At 37.1% G+C, this 25135-nt stretch overlaps 1 protein-coding gene across 50 annotated transcripts in view; it reads right to left on the bottom strand.

Annotated features, from left to right (window-relative positions):
* The window catches only part of Ptprd (protein tyrosine phosphatase receptor type D), a 2343620-nt gene that overhangs the window by 1129236 nt on the left and 1189249 nt on the right, over window positions 1–25135 (bottom strand). For all 50 annotated transcript variants that reach the window (XM_045148487.1, XM_045148550.1, XM_045148541.1 and 47 more), the window contains one exon: window positions 18106–18139. The gene's annotated coding sequence lies outside the window, so the exon portion shown is untranslated. The remainder of the gene's footprint in view (window positions 1–18105; window positions 18140–25135) is intronic.

Here is a 25135-nt window from a genome sequence, read left to right on the forward strand (position 1 = left end):
AACCAAACCACCCTTCATTAATTAAATTATGTTTCAAATTGCAATATGTAAACAATTATTCCATGAGATGTATTAACCAAAATAGGGTTGAGAGGACTATAGACTAAAATTTACCTATGAGCCCCACATTATTGATATATCTTAAAAAGAAATTTTTCAACATAGATTTAATTACAGATTTCCTAAAGAAATTAATATTAATATAGTTATAGTGAAAAATTAAACCCAAAATATAAGGTATGAAGAAAAGAATCTATGTCTTAAAGCTAAACCTAGCCAGGCATGGTGACGCACCCCTTTAATCCCGTACTCGGGGGTCAGAGGTAGGAGGATCACTGTGAGGTCGAGGCCACCCTGAGACTCCATAATGAATTCCAGGTCAGCCTGAAATAAAGTTAGACCTTACCTCGAAACAAACAAACAAACAACAGCAACAAAAATAACTAAACCTAGTCTTTAAAGAAGTAAACATTAATAGAGATATGTTCAAAAGCCTTTATTAAATTATAAGATTGAAATAGAAGCCTTAAGGCCTCTCTGATCAACAAGTAGTATTACATTTTATTCAACATTTTATAAATATAAATGCTCAAATAACCATCAATCATTCACAGAGAATACTGTGGTGAAAGCATGGTCTCCAGTATTATTAAGTACTCCAGCAATCTCATGTCAATAGATACTAAAAAATTCACAACAATTTCAGTTATACATTCTAAGAAGAACATAATAAGGAACAAAAATCAAAATATTATGCCTTAGAGAAAATGTATATTTTTAAGTCATCAAAATAGAGTTCAAATAATTTAGCCATAAAATTGAAATTTTCCATGTCAACATGCAGATTAAATAATTTTCAAATATACACATAAACTGGTTGAGTTATGTAAATCTTGCCAGTATAGCTTCATACATAGAAATAAATTTGATGTATTATGTGTTTAATTCAGTCAATGGGAAAAGAACTACATAAAATAGAGATATTCCATGAATAAAAATTACTTTTCATTCCAAGTTTTTCTAGTATCACAGATGTCACAAATAAATTATTTCCTATTCCCAAGTTATTCTCATCAAACCCCTTGTATTAAACAGTTAATATTTCTCAGTGATTGAGGACAAAGGAGAGGGAAAATAGTTTGATTTTGATGCCTATTTAAAAAATGTTAAGTAATTCACACACATCAGCTCAGTCTATGTACAAAATCCCACACATTGGACACTATTATTAAGCCTACTGCATCAACAGGAAGCAGAGATTTATGAAGACCAAGATAATCAGAAGGCAAAGGCACATGGACTGGGAGACTTTGGTGTAGATGGTCAACTAGCGCTCCTTCACATACTGTCCACATATGTCTCAACAGATGTCTAGTTACACAAAAAGACATAGTTATAAAACTAACTATAAGCAGGGAATGGTGGTACACACCTTTAATCCCAGCCCTCAGGGGGCAGAGAAAGGATGGCTATGAGTTCAAGGCCAGTTTTAAACTGCATCGTAAATTCCAGGGCAGCCTGGTCTAGAGTGAGACCTTACCTCAAAAACACAATACATACAAAGAAACAAACAAAACTTGGTATGTGACATGACCTGCTTGAAAAAATATTTTACCTGTCAATGACAAAACATGTGTTCTAGTTTTTATGTTTCAGTTTTTTTCCAGACTTTTCTGAAGACAATTTTCATACACATTAAAATTGAGAAAAAAATAAATGAGTTCTTAGATACAACCTGTCCCATTATGTGCAGAGTTTCTTCCCCTACCAATATCTCAGCAGAGTGTCCCATTTTGTTACTGTAAATAATCCCTCAATGACAAATAACCCCTCAAGATCCACAGTGTTCATGGAGGTTCACTTTTGGTGCTGTACTTATGATGGGTTTAGGCAAGTGTTGGGTGGCACACACACTAGCCAGTACCTAAAAAGTTGTTGTCCTGATAGTCTATATTCCCTTGCCCAACCCTTGGCAACCAGTGAGATTTTGTTTACCTTATTTCATTTTCCAGAGAGCCAAGGTGGAATAATATAGTATATAGTTTGTTAAAACTGGTCTCTTTCAATCAGTAATTTTACATTTCTTCTATGTCTTCTCATGCTTCATAGTCTCCTCCTTCTCCCTCCCTTTCTTCTCTCTCTGACTTCTTCTTCCTTTGCCTTCCTTTCACTGAATAGTACTTTATTATTTATATATACAATAATTTAATTACTTATTTACCTACTAAAGAACATCTTGGTTGTTTTCAATTTAGCAATTAAAAACAATGCTACTATAAACATCTCTGTGCATCTGAGTTTTCAACTGACTGTGAGTAAATATGCCAGAGGATAATTATAGTATCACATAGTAAGAGGATGCTTAGCTACGGTAAAACCTGCCAAACTTACCTCCTAAGCAGTGGCTCCTCTCTGCACCCCAATCAGCAAGCACTCTTGTTACACACCATCACCAGCACTCTAGAACTCTCCTCCATGTCTTGGACTTTGGGCATGCTAACACAGATACACCTCACTGTTGGTTGATTTTCATTTCCCCAGTGACATGGAGAAATGTGTTCATATGCTTCCTAGATATTTTATTCTCTGAGATGACCCCTAAGATCTTAGGCTCATTTTTTACTTGGGTTATTTACTACTGTTGATTGTCTTGCATAATAGTTTTTTTGTTGTTGTTTGGGTGTTTTTTTTAATCAAAGGTATTACTTTAGAACATGATCTTTAAGTCTGTGGCTCATTCTTTTTTTTTTTTTTTTTTTTTGGTTTTTCGAGGTAGGGTCTCACTCTGGTCCAGGCTGACCTGGAATTAACTCTGTCATCTCAGGGTGGCCTTGAACTCATGGCAATCCTCCTACCTCTGCCTCCTGAGTGCTGGGATTAAAGGCGTGCGCCACCACGCCCGGCTTGTGGCTCATTCTTGATAGTACCTTTGGAGAAAAGTTTTTTAATTTTAAAAAAGTCCGGCTCATAATTATTTATCTCATGGATCAGTCCTTTGGTGCTATATCATAATCACACCTGAGGTCATGAAGAGATGTTTTCATCTCCTTTGTCATGGCATGATTCATTTCATTGATACATAAGTTTATATGAGTAGATAGATAGATAGATATGTATATGCATACATATGATATATGTAATTACTCATACTTGAATCTATTGTTTTATTATTTTGAACAAATTCCTTTCTGAAAGTTTAAGATTAAAGAAACAGGAACATTTTTATTTTACTTTTGTTTTATTTCATCAGTATTTTTCCTTTCTTTATGAAAACCTGAGTATATGACCTGTAGTACTTTCCTTCTCGCTAAGGAACTTTTAATATTTCTTACAAGTCAGCTCTATTGGTTTAAAACAAGAAAAACAAAAAACAAAACACCACTCTCAGTTTTCACCATTGTGAAAAAATAAATTCTATTTCTTTTCTTTCTGAAGGAGATGTTTTCAGGGTTCAAAATTCTAGAATGGTGTTTTGATTTTTCATCCCAGCACATTAAATATTTCAGTCTATTCTTTTTTTGTGTGTATGGGCCTGAAGAAGAAATTAGATATATTTCTGAACTTTTTCTTTTTGAGATTTTTTTCCTCCTCTCACATATTTCAAGATTTTCCTTGTCTCTGACTTACAGAGTGAAATTTATGTACAGATGTTTAGTTTTCCTTGTTTGGTATCCTCTGAGTTTCCTAAATCATTGGTTCTTAGATTAACTTTTGAAAATTCCCAGGAAGTATTCTTTAAGGTATGGCCTATGTTCTCTCTCTCTCTCTCTCTCTTTCTCTCTCTCTCTCTTTTTTTTTCCTTTCTGAAATACCCAGCACACATATCATGAATTCAATTGCTATATCTTCAAGTTCAACATTGTTTCTCTTTTTCTTTTCTTTTTTCTTTTAAACTGAATGGTCTAGTTCAAGCCATTGAAAGGAATTTTAAATGTGTCAATATTTTGCTATTGTGGTTTTTACCTCTAGCCTTTTTCTTTTGTTATTTTGTTGGATTTTGATTTCTGTGTTCCCCAGTGTTTTTATATACAAATGTTTTATCTACTGGAACTCAGCATACTAGCCATTGTTTAAGACTGTCAGTTTTATAATCCCAGGACCCTGGGCATGTATTGTTTTCATGTCTTGTATGACTCCTTGGAGATATTTTTCTCCATAGTATGACTTTTGCTATCTAGCATGAGGTAATGGGAAAAAGAATTGCTGTGAACAGTCCAGTGACTTGGTGAAATTGGGGTAGGGTAGAGAACTGTTCTACAGTCTACAGGTAGAACTCAGTTTTTACTGAGCTTTTGTTTTTGGACTATGAGGTTTATAAGTAGCTCTTGGTTCTCTTCACTTCCCTTCAGGGACAGGATAGTTTTGGGAAGTAGACTTACTTATTCCTTTGTAGAAGGTGAGGCTTGTTTGAATTTGGGAATTTTCCTTTCTCCTACTTTGGTGACTGTCATAATAGAAATGATCTAGATATTCACCAATAGATACACTGATACAGAAAATGTGATACAGTGAAATATTATTTGTCCTTGTAAAGAGAACTTGTCAATTATTACAACCTGGATGGGTTGGAAGATATTACGATAGGTGAAATAAGCAGGTCATAGAAGGAAAATACTGCACGGTGCCATGCACTTTTAACACTTACTGTAGGTAAATTGATAGAAGTAACAGAATGGTAGTTGCTAGAGGCTTTTAGCAGAAGAAATGTATAGCTGGTCAAGGACCATAAAGTTTCACTTTCCAAGATGAGTAGTTCTTGTGATTGGCTTGCAACATAGTGCTCACAGTTAGAATGCTATACTGTGCACTTAAAATGTCATAAAGGGTACTTCTAGTGTGCAGTGCTCTTAAAACAGGCTATGGGGCATAAAGAAGCTTTTAGAGGTGATGGATATGTATATTACATAGCTTGTGGTGATTTCATGGGTAACATGAGTGAATATATGTTGCAACTCATCAAAGTGACTCCATATGACTCAATAGAGCTCTTTACAAACAGCAAAGCTGTTCTATTGAAGTAACGTGTGTTTGGAAGACCTCATGCACTGATATTGTTTCCATCACTGAGCATACTTCCTGCCAAGGCATACCAGATGACATTTGTATATTTACTAAAACTGCATTATGTCTTAGTTCACACTCTTTTATATGTGTTCTTATTCTGGGGGATTTGGTCTTTTACGTTATATAACTTTCAGATATATTTAGACTGATTCTACAAGTAGATTGCAGCTTTTCTAAATACAAGGGACATGTTCTAATTATTTTCTTTATTTGTATGTATACACATGCATACCTCTGGGCATGTGAGTGCCACAAAGCATGTGTGTGGAGGTCAAAGGACAATCTCAGGGAGTTGGTCCTTTTCTTCCATCTTATTAGAGAGAAGATTTCTCATTGATTTTGCTACTGGGAAAAACACTCTAGCTGACCAACGAACTTTTGAATTCTCTTAACATCACCTTCTACTTTGTGTCTGGATTTATGTGGGTGGTGATGATCCAAACTATGGTCGATAGGCTTGTAGAGAAAATGCTTTTAACTACCAAGCAATCTCCCCGGCACTTCTTCTATTTCTTAATGTGTCAGAAGCAATGTTGTTTGAAAGATAAGATTTCTTCTTTATTTTGTCAGTAAAGAATAAAAAGATGACAGAAGATATCATTAGGCATTGAAGTTTAGAATTCCATTCTGTAGTATTTTTAAAAAATTGAAAGGAATGACCACCAGACATCAATATTTCCCTTTTGCTATGGTGGAGTACTTATGTAAGAAATTCTAGCATTTTATTTTCCTCTATGTAGTATAAAGGGTATACTTCCTTGATGAGCATGGTCTTCCACATTAACAGGAGTGTGCCACACAGTGGCTGACAGGTTACAAAATATATCACAATCCCTGAAAGCACTATGTATGGCACGGTGTCATTAATAGGCTGTGGTTTCCATCATATAGCCTTTGCTTGGACAAGGAAACATGCAACTGAGGCTGAGTTGTCTACTCACAAAGACATTGCCCATATAAGGAAGTTATTACAATTATAATAAAACATGCAGATCTATATTCCTCACTAGACTCTAAATTGGCAGGAAAGTGAAAAAAGAAAAAAAAAAAAAACGTAACAGAGAAGGTGCTCACTTGCAATTTCTTATGATTAGGGAAGGCATAAGGGAAGAACATATGAATTAGGTTTGTGTTAAAGATACCTTCATAAGATAGCAAAAGTTGAAACCTATGGGGAAATTTTTGCCAGTAAGGAAGGAGTGAGGTAGAAATTAAAGGAAATATGCCTTATGTCCAACTTTCAATACAATACAGAGAAAAAGAAAATCCATGAAGCAATGTGTAGATAGGGGCTTTGATAGTGCCTCAGTATAGGCTACTGTGGTAGTCATAGAATATTCTGCCTTTGTATTGTTTGAATTAGAAAAGATTTTTAGGCAAGAAATGAATGAGCTTCTCATAGCCTATATTGTGAAACTGTGGGACATGGGGGCAGATTGAGTTAGTCTAAGTTCTGTGTGACCTTTAAAGGCTGAATAATCTGAGGCAATATAAGGGAAATCTGTCTATGACAGACAAGCTAATTCAAGCCCTAAAGACACTGGCTTATCCTAGGCTGAGATTCTCACAAGTATTAAGGAATGGAGGACAACAAAAGGAGGACAGGCTGGTATTACTAAGAGAAGTGGTCATGAGAGAGGCAGTGATTGGTGCACAGCTCACTGGGCCACACATGACTGTATTCATGGGTGAGTTAAGAAAAAGGTAGAATATGCTGTTGGGAAGGAACATGGAGTGACCTGGATGGAAACTAGAAGAGTGTCAATCCACAGACAGTTAGTTGTCTAGTGCCAGAAGGTGTTACATGAGCAACTAGGAGAAAATGACCAATATCTATCTAAGCAACTTTTGGTCTAAGCTACTCAGCAGCAAAAAAACCTGGTGTGATGCTCACACAAGTGCAATAGTGAAACACAGCCATGATGGGTTACTAACTGCTCTTGTTTTGGCTAACAAATCTGCTCAGTAGAATGGGACCCACTCCTGTAATGGGGAAAAAAGTCAGAACCATATCCCAAAATGAGTTCACTATCCAATATCAAGCTCCCACCAATAGTAGGCTACAAGGGACCTACACCTATTAAATTAAGTCTAAAATAATAATGGGTATCCATATATCTTGCACTGACCTAACTCTCCATTGGAGAATTTGTTTCTTTTTTTCAGATTGATGAAGAACCTGAGGAGAGAATTAGCCCATTGCACCCCACAAGGGCACCAGCTGAAGCTATAGTTAGTGGGTAAATGTGCAAGAGATGCTTTCTTCGTGAACCTGGTATCAGCACAAGGGTGAAGGAGATAGACACAGAGAACACTCATCTCTTACGCAACCAGATATCCAAAGACACAGAGATTCCCAAGACCTCATAAGTGAAATAGACCTAAAATGAACCCAACATGGCTCAGGGAAATTCACGCAAGAGGGGGTGGAAATATTGTTAGAGCCGTAAATTAGGTCATTATGCACAGAGACATTGCCTCTCCCGCATAACTGATGCTCACTTCCATAATGCAACACCCACAATCTGCAGGGGGGGTGACAGGGAGTAGGCTAACGATGGTAAAATCATGGCTGTATACACAATATATACATAACTGACAACAACAACAGCAAAAAATTGGTTAGCTGGGCATGGTGGCGCACGCCTTTAATCCCAGCACTCGGGAGGCAGAGGTAGGAGGATCGCCATGAGTTTGAGGTTACCCTGAAACTACATAGTGAATTCCAGGTCAGCCTGGGCTAGAGTTGAGAACCTACCTCAAAACAAAACAAAACAAAAAATGTCTGTGCTCTTTTGCTTTATCAATCTGTCAAACAGCAGCTTTGACCTCTCACAGCAGCAGCACCAGCACTGAGCTTTTTTTTTTTTTTTTTAAATTAGTTATGGATATACTCAGTATTCTGAAATCTGTCACTTTTGAAGCATGGACTCCCAACGTATACATCTGATGGGCTGTTAAACCAGGCAGAAACTAAACCAAATTAATCTCTAGGAATCTCTAGGAGTATGGGACTATTTATTATTTGACAGCTGTGATTATATCATATTTATAGATAAAAGAGACTGATATGAAGAAGTATCTTTTGTTTGGAATTGTGTATTTTTTGGTTATAATTTGCTTATGTTTACCCATTTACATGTTAAGGAAGACAAAGCGGGAGGTAAAGGAAGAAAGAAAAACCATGTTGCAAGGATTTGGAGGAAGTCCAAAGAATTCATTTGGGGCTGCAAATGTACAATGGATAAATAAAAGCAAGGTAAAATCTCAAAAAGAAAGAAAGAAAGAATGGAAGAAAGAAAGAAAGGAAGAAAGAAAGAAAGGAAGGAAGGGAGGGAGGGAGGAAGGAAGGAAGGAAGGAAGGAAGGAAGGAAGGAAGGAAGGAAGGAAGAAAAAGGTGGAGTTGTCAGCTTCCCCTTGGGACTGATATGCAAATTAAGTGGCTTTGCAAAACCCCATGCATGGTGGGATCAAATCTTTGTGATGTAGGAGAAACTCTGGTAGATATGAAGAATTCAGAAGGCCATGTCAATCAGCTTTGTAAAGTGCTGAAGTCATCCATATGTGGTGAAAGAAAGGAAAGTCATACAAAGGGGGCTGTCTGGGTCATTAGAAAGAAAATGTGGCAAGACTTGTTTCCAGTCATAGTTGCTAAATTAAAAATTGACATGTAGGCAAATTCAGTGTATATGGGCCTCTGGAAGTCTTTAAAGTTCACATAGAAATTTCATTAGGGTATTGAAGGTGTTGTAATTTAGATTAAAAAACAAAACAAAACAAAACAAAAAACTAGCCAAGCATGGTTGCGCACGCCTTTAATTCCAGCATTTGGGAGGCAGAAGTAGGAGGATCACTGTGAGTTCGAGGCCACCCTGAGAATACATAGTGAATTTCAGGTCAGCCTGAGCTAGAGTGAGACCCTACCTCAAAAACAAACAAAATACTAAGCTTGTTCTGAATTGGGCAATCACCCACATACAGTAAGCATATTCATTACTCTCCTATAAGAAAGTATTAATTTTGTTTGTTTGTTTGTTTGCTTTGTTTTATGAGGTAGGGTCTCACTGTAGCTCAGACTGATCTAGAATTCATTATGCACTATGTTGTCTCAGGCTGGCCTGGAACTCACAGTAATCCTCCTACTTCTGCCTCCCAAGTGCTGGGATTAAATGTGTGTGTCACCATGCCCAGTCTTTATAAGAAAGTATTCTAAGAGTAGAAATTTGCCCCCAATCCAAGCCACTCTCAGCATCCACATATAGCCAATGATAAAGTGACAGCTAGCTTCAGCTCAGGCCCAGAAACTGGAAGCCCAGGGAGCATATGCTGGTACAGTAACCCCTGTGCTGGTCAGAACTGCAAAAGCTAGCTTAGGCCACAGCAAGCTTGTTGGAGGTGAGAAGCACCAAAGTCCAATGCAGCACCAGGGTAAAGAGGTGGGAAAGGTCATGGAGAATTATGCTAGATTTTTGGAGGCTTAAAATAGCACTTCCCATCCACATTTCTGTACAAAACAATGATCTAGGAAAACAATTGATACAATTGATGGTATATTTTCTTGCTACATTGGACCATGATGATTTGTGTTTTAATTCCATTAACTGCTATCTCCTGGGATGAACTGGTGGATAGTGGATCTTCAGTGAACCTTTCCACCCTTTGTGAAAAAAAAAAAAAGTTTCATTTCATGGATGATATAAAACCAATCTCTGGAGTGTGTTACAGAAGTAGAAAAGCGTCTAAGGATTTTCATGCTCATGTAAAGAAGTGAGCTCGGGGGTGCATGGGCCAGCCACACCTATGAATTCCTGGGAAGTTTATGGTTGAGGAAGGAGCAGATGATGCATAACAACATGAATGAGAAAAATCTTCCACAGTCTTTCCTTGTTAAAGTTCAAGCAACGGCTAAAGAGTTTGAACAGTGTTTGGGAAAAGGTACTCCCAGAAGCCACAAGGTTGCTAAATAAAAGTCCCAGTACGAGAGGTGGGCTACCTCAGCGAAAGTTCTTGGCAAGGAATGCCCCAGCCCCCCTGCCCAATAACACATGCTAGTGCCACTGCAGTTTGTTGTATGGTAGAACTGCAGACTAAGACATCATTGCTGAGGACACTGCACACTTTGGTTATACATCATGCTGGGACTGTGCTGGAAGCTTCCTTCCTGTCAGCTCTTATAGTGCTTGAAGATCCTATGCAGGCTCCTGAGGGAATGATGAATTATCATCAAGAGTTCTATTCACCTGTGAACCCTGCATGCTATACTACCAAAAGGCTGGGATATGTGACCACTATTGTAAAAGAGACATGACTGCCATAGCTGTGTTCAACTGTTTTTATACTTCATTTAGGCTCCACTAAGCAGGAGAGAATGCATATCAGATATGTAAGACCAGTTAAAAAGACTGCAGCTGGGGAGGTCATAAGCTTTAGAGAGGAAACTGGTACTGTCAATTTGTTAAATGGACACAATATGCCTCTCAAATTGCCTTTCTAAACATTTATGTTTATGCACATGCATTAGTGCTGGTCTCAGTTTTGGCCAGAGAACCTTTGCTTTGTAGTGCATATTGTTTACTACACACTTACAACTGGCTTAGGATGTGATATGTGAACTTCTTCGGAGAAGAACTGAATGAACAATTATTCACTGTTGGTAGTACATCAACGAAAGAAGCAAAGAAAATTTCTACACTAGCATTGCCTCATGCATCAATGAATTATCCAATGAATCATAACTGGTCAAAGAGCTGAGAATAAGTTAAATGACTGTTGAATGAAATGGGTTATCTACACCGTCCCTTCCATGATATAGGGAACGTTCTATAAGAGGGAGTAGAATGTAAGAGCTTGAGGAAAGTGTAGAGTGGTTATGGTATGCTGCTTTCCAGGAGTGACATGGCAAATGCCCTCTGAAGCTGTCAGCGAGATGGGGAGGGAGGAGAGGGCATAGAAGGCACGGGAAACACTAATTTAGACCCAAACGGCAATGGTACCATAAAATTCTACTTCCTAAAAGGCAGAACAAATGGTAGAACCCTCACTAGGCCGTTATAGGAAACACTTGAACCATAATACACTGGAGAGGGTAGAAGCAATCTAACCTAAACCTTCTACATCTTCCCTCCCTCTCCCTGTCCCTCTCCCTGTCCCTCTCCCTGTCCGTCTCCCTCTCCCTCTCCCTCTCCCTCTCCCTCTCCCTCTCCCTCTCCCTCTCCTTCTTCCTCTCTCTCTCTCTCTCTCTCTCTCTCTCTCTCTCTCTCTCTCTCCTCCCTAACTCTTGTATATTAGTTATTATACTCTTCCTCATTTTCTTAGTGGGCACTGACCTGTGACTCCCAGTACCAGCATGGGGCTATCATACACAATGAGCTTTTGATCAGAGAAACCTACAAGGTTTCTTAAAAGAATGACAGATTTCTGTCAGAGTACTTGATGACCCACCAAAGTTTAGTGGTAAGACCCTATTGCTGAAGACACCATATGCAGATGACATGTAAAATGGAATGGCATGGCTGGAAGACAGGAGAGAGTCAGTCCCCAGACAGTCAGTGTATCTAGGGCCAGAAGGTGCTACATGGGTGATTGGGGGAAATAACCAATATCTCTCCAAGCAACTCATGGTCTAACCTACTTAGCAACAAATAACCAGTTGTGATGCCCACAGAAGTGCAATAGTGGCACACAGCCATTTTGGGGAACCAACTGCTCTTGATTTGGCTAACTGATCCCCTTAGTGGTATGGGACCCATAGCTGGAGCTGGGAAACAAGTCAGAATCATATCCAAACATAAGCCTGCTCATCATTCTCAAGCTACCACCAATCATGGGCTACAAGAGGGCCTACACCTATTAAACTCTCTATAAAAAAAAAAGTAAGGGTTATTTCATTTGTACAGAAATCTGCCTGATACTACAAGATTGGGACTATTAACTTTCTGTTTTAGAAGGGAAGGTGGGACCTCACAAGGCCTCATCCCTCTGAATGGATGGATAATTAATGGTTACTAAGGGGCCAGGCTTATGAAGTTATTCCCCTCCTTAAGGATTATACAGTTAATGATTGCAAGGGGAGAGAGGCTCAGAAAGCAGGATTAATAAATAGGCAATTAACTGTTATTGGCTAGAGGGGATGGTAAGGGCCCACCTCTCCCTAAGGATATAGACCATTAACAGTTTCTAAGAGACAGTGAGATTCTTTTCTTCAGTGATGTATCTGCCTATAATGTGATCATGCTCAGTAAGTAACCAAAATTAAATTTACTGATGCACTAAGTAATGCCAGGGAGGAATCTTTGCTTTGTTTATATCATTGATGTCCTTTCTAGAGTGAGTATCTGTTCATTCAGGTCTTCTTAGAAAAAGTTCACACCACAGAGCCTAAAAATTATTCTGAAGGTTGAATGACATAGGTTTTATCTTCAAACTTACATTTATGTGATTATTGAAAACAAATAAAACTTTAATATTTGGTTAATAGGTAAAACATGAAATGTACTAGATGAGACTGTTTTTGTCTTGAGAATATCTTAATTATAAATCCCTTATTATGCATGCACATGCCAAAATATGACTACTCCAGCAAATGAAAAAATTTACATATACAATGATTTTAATCAGAGGTACCTATTTGATTGCACAATTACCTGGTTTGCAACACAGCTTTGAATTTTGTCCTTGGGATGCTGCATTTATCCATCTACTTAATTATTTTGTTGGTACAACTTAGAAATACCCGCTTGGTATATTAGGGCATCAATTCTCTACACTTATAGCAATATCATTTAAATTTTGCTTGACTAGTAAAAAAAGAATTTCCTGGATAAGCTCAGGAAGTACATCTAGCTTCCACTCAGTCTAAAAGACTGAGTAATCCATTTGATTTCTCTACTATGCAAGGAAAAACTTGTTTTTCACATACAATATCATTTCTTTCTTTTTTCCTTTTTTATCTGGAATTTATTTCAAAACTTAAAGAAGACTCTGCCTAGCTCTTGAGGAGAACCTTTGAGTGGCAATCATATTGAGTTCACTCAATTTTCCACATTGTTAGTCCTGAAATGATGGGAGTAGGTTGTTGATCCCTAGCACTCTTAAGCAATAGAGAAAATTTAGTGCTGGTAAAAGTACCAGATTTATAGTCCTGAAGACAGATGTTCTCTGTGGAGTTCCTCAGAGGGGGAAGGCGGGGGGCGGGGGGGTGGGAGCCTTGATAAACAGTGAGGCTAAACTCTATTTCCTTGTGGCTTTTGTGGACAATGTAAATTCTCCTTGGTTCTATGAGGGCACAAGCTGGGTGAATTGATGACAGGGAAGAGTGTTTCCTAGTTAAGTCACACTGATTAGCCCATTGGGACATAAGCCTGCTTCTAACACAAAATGATTCAACAGGGAGAAAGATCTCCAAGACTTAGGTCATTGGTAGCAGCAGGAATCTTTTGTCTTATAAACCTTCCAGAACAAGCCTTTTCTCGATGCTCTGGGGACATTTTGGCATCTTATAGTAAGAAACAATTTGGGTGATTCAATTAGACGCAAAACCACTGCTGTCTCTCAGGCTTCTGCCAGCGTGTACTTTTGTACATGGGAAAACAGGATCCTTCAGGGGGATAAGACATGAAATCCAGTTTGTAAATGTCCATCATTTGGCTACGTTGCCCTAACTCTAGGTAGATTTTTGCTCAGACTACAAAGAAATCCTTTCAAAGCCTCTGAATTCCTGAACTTTGGATCTTATTGTCTATTTCAATATTGAATTTCCTGTAATAAATTTCAACTCAGGTACTTAGATGACCTAATGCTATTGGCATAAGCATAGGTCAAACTGTCTATAGTCTCCTCAACAACATTTTGTGCTTTGTTTCCTTTCAGTCGTCACTTTTAATCTCCTCAGGGGGAGAGTAAACTATTAAAATGTCAGCTGTCATGTGCTATCTGCAGGGGCTGCGCCTAGGAACTCCTGTGGGTATCAGAATTCATGGATGTGCAAGCTTTTATTTAAAATAGCCTGGTATTTACATAGATATTTTTACATCATCTTAATTATACTTATAATTCCTAACACAGAAAAATATTATATAAGTATTTATTTTACTACATTGTTTATGGAGTAATGACAACAAAAATTCTGTACATATGCAGTACAGATGCAACATGGTTTTTCCTAAATATTTTCAAGCTATCATTAGTCACATCTTCTGATGCAGAACCTGGTTGGAATGAAATGGATGGCACCATGTCTCCAGGCATCCTCACTCTAGAGGACTCACCCTACATTGAATCTGGGCTTTTCTATGTCCCTTATAAGGGCATGAAACTTGCAATGGGCTTCTCTTCTTAGAATTTGCAACTAAGTTAACTAAGTTGGGTGTCAGGATACTCTGCTAGAGAGAAACATTACAGGAAAAATTCAGGAGCATGCGATGCCACATAAGAATGGAGGCCAAATGAAGGATGTGTGTGTATATGTATATATATATATACATACATACATATATATATACATACATATTCCATTACAACTTTATTGTGTGACACAGGTGAGCTGTTTACTCCTTCTTATAGTCATATTTTCCATTTAAAATATTATAAGTAAGTATACTACTTCACATTTGTGCAGCTGACTACATAAAATAATGTGAAGAATTTAGCACACTGCCTTAGTCACAGTAAATGTTGGTGAATGATGGCTGTAACCATTACCACTGCTATGACCGGTGTCACCACTGCCTTAACCAATATCAACACTTCTTCCTAATAGCTAATATTTTCCTGATATCGTTAACATCCAGTATAACAATAAAGTCATCATTTATCTTTATGACAATATTTAAACCATGCATATACAAAAAATTCATTCATTTTGATTACACATCATATAAAGTGATAAATAAAACTTATGTACAGAACCTTTCATATTATTTCAATAGACTAAAAAGCATATTTTCCGAAATCACCCATCAATCATACAAAATGGTTATGTTTGAATCTATTTACATATTCTTATCATGGACACCAGGGTCTTAAATGTTTTGTTGGTTTTAGAAACAAGCCACATCCAAAACAGAAGATTCCGTTATTGCTCCATTACTAGTACCTTAAAAATTACCTAGACTTTAAAATCCCATAAATGGATATTCAATAGAAATGGATCTTGGATCAATTGAGAGCTGATTGGCAATTTAGTTGACATGGATTATAGAACCTGATATCAACTGTGATAATTTGGACAAGTATTAATTATATGCTCAAGTTTTCTTATGTGTAAAAAGTATAACAAAAATGTATTAATTAAGATTCCTTAGGTCATATGGAAGTCTTAGAAATATGCCTGGCAAAATACAAGCTTCCGAAGCTTCATCTCTTAGCTATTACTTTGTTGTTATATTGAACTCTATTGATAATCAGAGCCATTTATGAAAAATTAATTTAAAGAATAGAAATATTCATGTGCACCATAAAAGAAAGCCAGGAAAGATGATGGAGTATGGTCTAAATCATATATTTTCAGGATTCCATTCTTGATCACAATTTTCTACCTTGATAATTATCATTCAGAACCTTCCTTATTCTAATAACTGCACCAAAGAAAATATGTTTGCATGGTTAGGTTTTAAGGGCACTGTATCAAATGAATATTTGTAATTCAATTTAAGGCACATGTGAATTAGATAAAATATTTTGGTACAGGGATATTTCTATTGACTTTTGAGCTAAATCACATGGGCAGTTGCTTATTCTTTCCAGGGTCTACACCATACTGATTTGGATATTTCTTATCTTCTTTCTTCTTTTTGCCTACCTTCCTACATCCTCAGAAAAGTAGATATTGACCCTTTTAGAACATGGTATGTATGGGTGTGTTGGGGGAAATATGAGAATTTGTAATCCCTGCTTCTGAAGTGTGGGCCCCACAGCAGCAATGTCAGTGTCTCCTAAGAGTTTGTTGATTTTCATTATCTCGGGAACTAAGGTAAGGCACTGGTTTCAATGGATCACCTCATCAATCACCAGATATTTAAACCATTGGAATTTAGACATCCTCTTTCAACTCCAGACATAGAGCTCAATAGTCTTAAAACTTTTCTCAAATAATAAGTGAGGATTCTGATATGCAGTATGGGTATAAAACATACATATAGAGTCTTATCAGCAAATAAATAATTGAGGCCTTCTATTCCCACACCTTTCTTTAAGATCTCCTAGGTTCAAGTTTTAGAAAGTGCTTCTGATCCCCTTATGTCACTCAACTGGTCATTTCAGCTTGCTCTTGGCCTCTCTAGTATGTGCCCCATCTTTCCACTAATTCCTGTGAGATCTGAAGAAGGCTGAAGAAGTAGACTGGTGGCATCCATTATTCAAGTGTAAAACCAAAAGAGTTTCACAGCATTTTCAGGGCAAAAGTCAGATACTTGAACCAAAGCAATGATAGATAGCAATATCAACTCGGTGGGGATGATTGACATGACCACTATTTTAGCTTTTGTTAATTTTGCTAGTGCAATATGATGATATGCTTGCTTTGGCATAGGTGGAAATAAGAGGAAAAAAGACTTTAAATAAATTCTCACATTTCACTCATTTTAGCATTAGGTGACTCAATGAAATTGACTTTTAAAAATACTTGGCAGTTTTTCCTGAATTAACTAAATAATGAGGGAAAGTGGAAACGGGGAGTTAGTCATAACCAGGTCTTTTCCTTAAATTTTCTGTAACTAAGTTTCCCATAACTTGACTACATTTGGACTTTTTTTTCTCTAAGTCTGATCTTTACACAATGAAAAAAAAAAACAAACAAACACATAAAACCAAATACTTAAAAGTGGCTTGCATGCAGTGTTTCCACAAGGGGGAGAATTATTCATATAATGACCACCCATTGCATGCAGTCTTCAAGCCAGCAACTTTGACATCACTTATCAGCTCATGAAATCCAGGATCTATACCTTAAAAACAATTACCAGGATATGCATTCTAACAAGACAGTACAAGTAATTAATAGGTTTACTATAGGTGGAGATGTGACTCACATACTATTTTCACCAATATTTTCTTTTCCCTTATGTAAAAGCAATACAGCATCCCATAAAGCTGCCCTATTATCCTTTTTTTAAACCTGAAATTTATAATTTTTAATACCTCTTACCTTCATTTAGCTTCTGTTCTAGCCATTTCATATTTTACTAAGCAGTCTATGATGAGGGTAGGGAGAGGCATAAGAGTGCTATAAGTGCTCTTATTTAACTTTTTATCTTTACTGCATTGATTAAGAGAAAAGAAACACATTCTCCTTTCACAAATTATTTAAAGTGTTAAACTCTCAAGGAAGTAAAGGAGCATTCATATGCTGTAAAGTCTTTTGTTTTCCCATCTCGTCATACGAAGAGAATCCTTAAAATCCCCAGTTTATTAATACTGTGAAAGGATGTTGAGATGTTGGGTTATTCTTCCTGAGAATCATTGCTACTTTACTGAGGTAAATTAAGCTGATAAGCACCTGAAACACTCAGAGAGGGCTTTATGAATGTCTATAGTAATGCAAGGCCATTATTCAAATGAAACAATTATGTAAGTATATATAAATTATATATAATTTTATCTAATAAAATAAAGTAATTATGTAAACTATGAGAAAATACATTCTTTTTATCCTCTTGTATGAATAGAAAAAATAATTATGTCACTATGTGTCCCAAATACTGTTGATTCATACAATATAGAAGAATCCTGTAGCTGCTAAAATAATAAATCACAATATATATAATTAAGAAATGGAAGCACTTTTGAAAAGAAACTGTTAAGCTGAAAAAAATCTGATTGAAAAACCTAGCCTTACTTTTAATGGAAAAAAAAAAAAAAGGAAAGCCAAAACAAAACTCCTTAACATGATTAATGCATAGCTTGCAAGAAAATTCATTCAGAAACCTTTACTGAGTTAATATAAACAAAATTAATCTGTTTGAATATCAGAAAGTTTAGCATTCCACACAGGTTTGAGGAGAAGAAAGAAAAGGATGCTAAGGAGGATAAGGAGAGAAAACTCACCACACTTGTTCCGTTAATGGCCAGGCACTGTCATCTAAAAAAAAGAAAAAATATTTTTTCATATTGTAGTTATCAAACTGTCAAAATTCAAATGCACAAATAAATAGAAGCAAAATAACACAAGTAAAAAAGATAAACTTGTGTGAACATTTAAAATATATGTATAAATTTTCCTTATTTATTTACTTGAGAGGAGAGAATGGCTGAAACAGAAACAGAAAGAGACAAAGGCTGAGTATGGGTGAGCCAGGATGTCTCGACACTGCAAATGAACTGTAGATGCATGTGCCACGTTGTGTAGCTGGCTTCACATGTGTACTGGGGAATTGAATCTGGGCCAATAGGCTTTGCAAACAGAGACCTTTATCCGCTGAGGTATCTCTCCATTCCAATTTATCTGATCTAATTTACATATTTCCTCATTTTCATCACAGGGTCAAAATACATAAAGACAACATGGATCAGTTTCATAGAAACCCTCCTTCAGGCTAGCATTCTACAAGATATAGCAACCAATAAAGGGGGAAGAGGAGCAGTCTAAAAGTCGGAAAAAGTTTAACCTTAAAACTATGGCCTCTGACAGTAAATCTGAGGCCCCAAATTGGGTACCTCCACAGTGAGTTATTCAACGGGGAGATTCAGGAGGTTCCCAAAACTATGTAGGGCATTGTGAAAACACTTCATTACCTGCCAGAGCTAAAAGGTAAGATCCTATTACTTAAGACACTACAGGCTGCTTTCATAGGACATCAGAACACCATCTTGGAATCAAAAGGAAAACTAACTCTCAGGGCTGGCTAGCTCTTATAGTGCTAGAAAGCCCTATGGGAGTCACTGGGAGACAAAGGACACCAATAACATAAGTAAGCAGGGGACCCAGCAGACTATGAAATCAACCAACCAGAGGAGAAGTACACACTTGTGCAATAGTGGCATGCAGCCTCTATAGGTAACCATCTGTTCTTTGATTGGACATGAGGCCCAGTTAACAGAAGAGAACTCATACCCGGTACTGGAAAATTAAGTCAGATTCTGTGGTCAGAAAATTCATACTTTAGAGTGAAGTCCCCACTGCTCTTTGGAGAAGAAAAGTGGGATTACACACCAAAATGTCTCTCTTAAATAACTCCATGCCCCTTTTAATCTAAGCTGTTCTCACTCTTGGTTGTGGAAACTGTTTTATTTTACAGATGACAAAGAAAATGGAGGAAAGTCAAGATCCTTCATGAGACAAGAAAATAGCCAACTGCTCACACTAGATGAGCCACCTCTACCATATCTATCAAGGCCCAGGAGAAATTGTAGAGGAAGCTGCGACATGAATACTGCTCTTACCAGCTCCAGAACAATGGTAACAGATACAGCAATCAATCAAAATCAATCAGTGCAGAAATCCAGTGGCTACAGAGAACTTAACACTAAATCAGACTGCCAACAGCCCTGCCATGTCTCGGGGAAACTGCGAAGAGGAGACATAAAGATTATAAGAGCCACAAAATGGGTAGGAATACCCTGAGGCACGGTCCCCCACTACCCTACAGGGACTGACTGAGGCCCTCATGACCCACAGTGAACACCATAACCTCATTGAGAAGGATATCCAGAATAACAGGAGCAGGGGTAAGGAGATAAAAGAATATAAACTGTCATACCATATACGCAATAAAATTAAAAATAGTTTTATAAACATTACAGATATATGTACACCATTTTCTAGCACACATGTTTTAAAGTTTGGCAAAGCTGCAGAATTACCCCCTTAAAAACCCTGGTCTTGGGCTGGAGAGATGGCGTAGCGGTTAAGCGCTTGCCTGTGAAGCCTAAGGACCCCGGTTCGAGGCTCGGTTCCCCAGGTCCCACGTTAGCCAGATGCACAAGGGGGCGCACGTGTCTGGAGTTCGTTTGCAGAGGCTGGAAGCCCTGGCGCGCCCATTCTCTCTCTCTCCCCCTCTATCTGTCTTTCTCTCTGTGTCTGTCGCTCTCAAATAAATAAAAAAATTAAAAAAAAAAAAAACCCTGGTCTTCTAGGAACTCAATCTTGAAACATCTATCCTAAAATACACCTCAGATAATGCCATGTACACTGCCCACCCACCCACACACACCTTAGCCCAAATTCTCTGCAGTTTAAACAGAAGAAGCCAAAGTATTTCACATAATGTTCTGGGTCTATGGTCAGGCACACTTACTATAATTTTCTAAGATCTCCCCTAAATCTCCAATATGCATTTCTTCTACCTTTATCTCCCAGTATTTTCTAATGGGTTTTTATTTAGATATTCTTTCTTTTCTTCCTTATTAACTCTCTGATTTTCTTTATTTTTTATATTTTTATTACTTTAATTAGTTTATTTATTTGTTTGTTTGTTTATTTATTTATTTATTTATTTATTTAAGAGAGAGAGAAAATGGGCACACTAGGACCTCCAGCCATTACAAACTCCAGATACATGTGCCACATTCTACATCTGGCTTGCGTGGGTCCTGGGGAATTGAACCTGGCTCCTTTGGCTTTGCAGGCAAGTGCCTTAACTTCTAAAATGTCTCTCCACCCCTGGTTTTCTTTCTTAATTTCTTTCACCATATTTGGGCTCAATCTTTAAGATCTACTTCAATATTCTACCAGTTTTGTTCTGACAACTGCTTTAACACCTCCTCAATGTTTATCTTGATAGCCTAGAAGAAATTACTGTTGTTTTTCAGTGTTTTCTCAGTGTACTATTCTTACTTTATAATTCCCATAAGTACATAGGTATTTATGCTGTGAGCTTGACTCTGTTCCTTTTGTGAAATCAAACTTCCTGATATGAGTTGGATGAAGGAAAGAAATAATGTCTTAACAGAAAGGTCATGTGTATTTTTTTTTTCTGTTCACTCACCATCTCTTAAGAAAAAAGTTAGTTTCAATTCCCCTGTTTCTTCTGATAATCTTGACCCTTACAAGAATAGCAATATCTACTGTGAAAGGAACTTTCTAAGTGCAGGTAGAACCAGAAACACACACACACACACACACACACACACACACATACACACACACAAAATGGCAAACATAAAACCTCCTCCAGTATCTGTGATGGAATGTTGATGTGCCCAATATTGTACAGGTCTTGTGTAAGAAATGACGGTGGCCATAAAGTCATGAATGCAGCGACCATTCATGTCCAGAAGACAGTGCTGCAAATAACTTCTTCCCATCCTCTGCCTCTTATACTGTTTCCACCCCCTCTCCCACAATGGTCTCTGAGCCTGGGAGGGTGTGATATAGATGTTTCATTTAGCATTGAGCATTGAAGAGTCTCTTATTCTCAGCACTTTGATGAGTTTTGAGTCTCCTCAGTAGACACTGCCAAGTGCAATAAGAAGCTTCTCTGACCAAAGTTGAGAGCAGCACTAACCTATGAGCATAAACATAATGTTCTCTGAGCCTTGGGGCGTGGTTATAAGATGTCTCATGTAGTTGTGAGCACTCAACAGTTCATTGTTCTCAGCACCATGATGAGTTTTGAGTCTCCATAGGAGTCACTGCTAACTACAAAAAGAAACTTCTCTAGGAAAATACTTAGTATCAGAGGCCAGTAAGTTAAAAAGGAGATATAAAGGGAAGAGAAAGGAAGGGAGGAGGGTACTTAATAGGTTAGTTTTGTATATATGTAAGTACAATGATTGAGATGCGGAGGTAATATGATGGAGAATGGAATTTCAAAGGGGAAAGTGCGGGGGTGGGGGGGAGGGAGGGTATTACCATGGGATATTTTTTATAATCATGGAAAATGTTAATAAAATTGTGAAAAGAAAAAAAAAAAGAAACTTTCTAATGTGATGAAACAATAAAATGTGAAAGCTTGAGTGAAGTAACTTCCTCTACTGATAAATATCTTAAGGTAAATTTGCTATTACGGTGGGATACAGTTTTTAAGCTGTGTAAAAGTAAAAATAAATCAATATTAAAATTTACAGGAAAAGTAAATAATACTTACTGTTTGTTGTTATGCTACATTTCTTTTTTAATTGTATTTTAAATTTTATAATTTTTTAAATTTACTTGCAAGCAGAAAGATGATATGAGAGAGAGAGAGAGAGAGAGAGAGAGAGAGAGAGAGAGAGAGAGGGAGAGAGAATATATGGGCACACCAAGGCCTCTAGCCACTGCAAACAAATTCCAGATACATATGTCACTTTATGCATCTGGGTTATATGGGCATGGGGGAACTGAAACTGGGTTACTGGTTAAGATTTGCAAGTAAATGCCTTAACCACTGAGAAATTTCTCCAGCATATATTTTATTTTTTTTGAGATATAATCTCACATAGTACAAGCTGGCATTGGACTTGCTATGTAGTTGAGGATGATCTTTAATTTTTTTTTTATTATTTATTCATTATTTTATAAGAAGGTTGTACTCTTAGACACTGTCACCTCTGCCACCCCTGATGATGATCTTCTTCAGTGTAGTAGGATTGTTGCTATTCATTTTGAGGACCAAGAGGCCTTAGTCAGTCTGTGGAGCTGGGGACCAAGGCCTCAGACTAGTCCCATCCACTCTGAGGCTCTTATAATCTTTCCACCCCATCTTCCACATTGCTCCCTGAGCCTTAATGAACAAGATAGGGGTCTGATCTAGTGTTACTTTCTCTGTCTCATCTGGATCTCTGATTTATTGAGGTTTGAGTGACCACAGATAGTATGTATTGCTGTTTCCTTGTTATAGGTTTTCAGGCTAGGGGTGAGACAGAATTAGTGTCATGGCTTCTTCTGGAATTAATTCTCAGTAGGCAGATAAGGTGGAGGTGACCCATCTCATAGCACAGTGCAGTCTCTATTTTTTTTTTTTTTTCAAGGTAGGGTCTCATTCTGGTACAGGCTGACCTGGAATTAACTCTGTAGTCTCAGGGTGGCCATGAACTCATTGTGATCCTCCTACCTCTGCCTCCGAGTGCTGGGATTAAAGGCGTGTGCCACCACGCCTGGCCAGTCTCTATGCCAGTCTCTATTTTTGATGTACTGATATATCCTGGTTCTCTTAAGTTTTTTCCACCATCTGTAAATAGAATAGATCCTGTCCCGTACAAGTATGGCTGAAACTGGTGCCTACTTGACTCACATATTTTTAAAAATATAAATATTCTTTATTACTAGTTGATACAATGTGACATACACCTATGGCATTTCAGTACATGAATACAAATTTTGAGCATTAGATGAGGGCAATTAGCACTCTCACGCATAAACAACTGTGCTTTCTAGATTTGGGACTTTCATAATGCTTTCCACCAGTTACTTTGAAACAGATGTGCTACCATTCACACTTACCCATTTGAGACATTTGCTTTACATTAGGATTTTGAGGAAGAATAAAAGACTGGCTTTGAACTATGAACATGGCCATGTGTACATAATCTCAGTAGTAGAATTTATCATTTTATGAAAAATGCATTGAAAACATGGGCAAATTTGAACTTTTATACTCTTAACAAACTATAGCATGTGTGATTCTGCTTCATGAAGCATGAAAGTGTGTTACTAATCACAGGGCTGTTTTTAGTGCATCTTCCTAGGTCTACAAACTACCTCAGAGTCAAAAAGTTGGGAAACTCTGCTGGGCGTGTTGGTGCACCCTTTAAATCTCAGCACTTGGGAGGCAGAGGTAGGAGAATTGCCTTGAGTTTGAGGCACTCTGAGACTACGTAGTTAATTCCAGGTCAGCCTGGGCCAGAGTGAGACCCTCCCTTGAAAAAAAAAACAAAACAAAAAAAAAAAAAAAAAAAAAAAAGAAGAAGAAGTTGGGAAACTCATGCTTCACTGAAGAAAAAAATAAACATCTAAAAATTTAAAATTTATGAAAAATACTGCAAAATATAAAATAAATTAAAAAGTACAAAAATTTAAAGCATTCCTCTCTTTAATTTTGTAATTATTTACTGTGGAATAGCTCAGAATGTCAGTTCTGTTTTAAGTAACAGAATTGGTAACTGAGCAAGGAAACATAATTTAGATTATAAAATTCTTGCTTTAATAATAATTCCTTAAACAGTGAAAAAAAGCTGGGAATAACTCTGTGGGATTATACACACACACACATGTATGCATATATATATAATTTCAGATGATTATAAGTGGGCTTTTCTTTGACTTAATTAAGCAGTTTCTTACTTTGTCATATCTGTGTGTGTGGTGTGTGTGTGTGTGTGTGTGTGTGTGTGTGTTAAATATACATGCACTTAATGAGTTGAAGTCTTCCTGATATCAATGATCCTATGGCAGTTCCCTGTCTTATTGAAAAGATAACCAAAATGTAAGATTCTCCCAAGGTAAATATAAATTCTATATATTATAATATAAAAAAATAAATTTTCTTCAAAGAGAAATCATAAAAATAACATTTCCACATTATTGTTATATAATATTAATATTTTTATCCATATCTACTCTGGAGGCATTTGAACAGAAATTGTCTTTAATATGATTGATATGTTAAAGAATACCTTTTTTCTACTAGTGAAAAATATTTTCAAAATCCATATTTTCTAACACTTTCCTTATCTACATATCTTTTTATCTATTTTTTGTTGTTTTGTTTTGGGTTTTGGTTTTGCTTTTGTCAAGTTAAGGTCTCAATCTAGCTAAGGCTGACCTGTAATTCACTATGTAGTTTCAAGCTGGCCTGGAACTCACAGTGCTTCTCCTACCTCAACCTTCCAAGTACTTGGATTAAATGCATATGTCACCACACCATTTTGTTGTTGTTGTTAAATATCTGTGTTTTCTTTTACTTTCCTGTGCTTTGGCCAGATCTTACAGGTGACATTCACAAATGTAGAAATCCTTCTAGGTAAAACAGACAACTCTAAATGCATAACCAGTTTCCTAAGAGATAAGTAAGACACCATCACAAAATTTGGTACAAGGTCACACACAGTAGGAACAAGGGCTAGTGTTCTTTCACATATTGGGGAGCTATGTCTAATAACAGAGTACTGAATATTTGAAATAGAAAAGATCATTCTGATGTTCTTATCACAAGTGATT

The sequence above is a fragment of the Jaculus jaculus genome, chromosome 1, assembly GCF_020740685.1.
Source record: "Jaculus jaculus isolate mJacJac1 chromosome 1, mJacJac1.mat.Y.cur, whole genome shotgun sequence".
In the NCBI taxonomy this organism is placed as follows: domain Eukaryota; kingdom Metazoa; phylum Chordata; class Mammalia; order Rodentia; family Dipodidae; genus Jaculus; species Jaculus jaculus.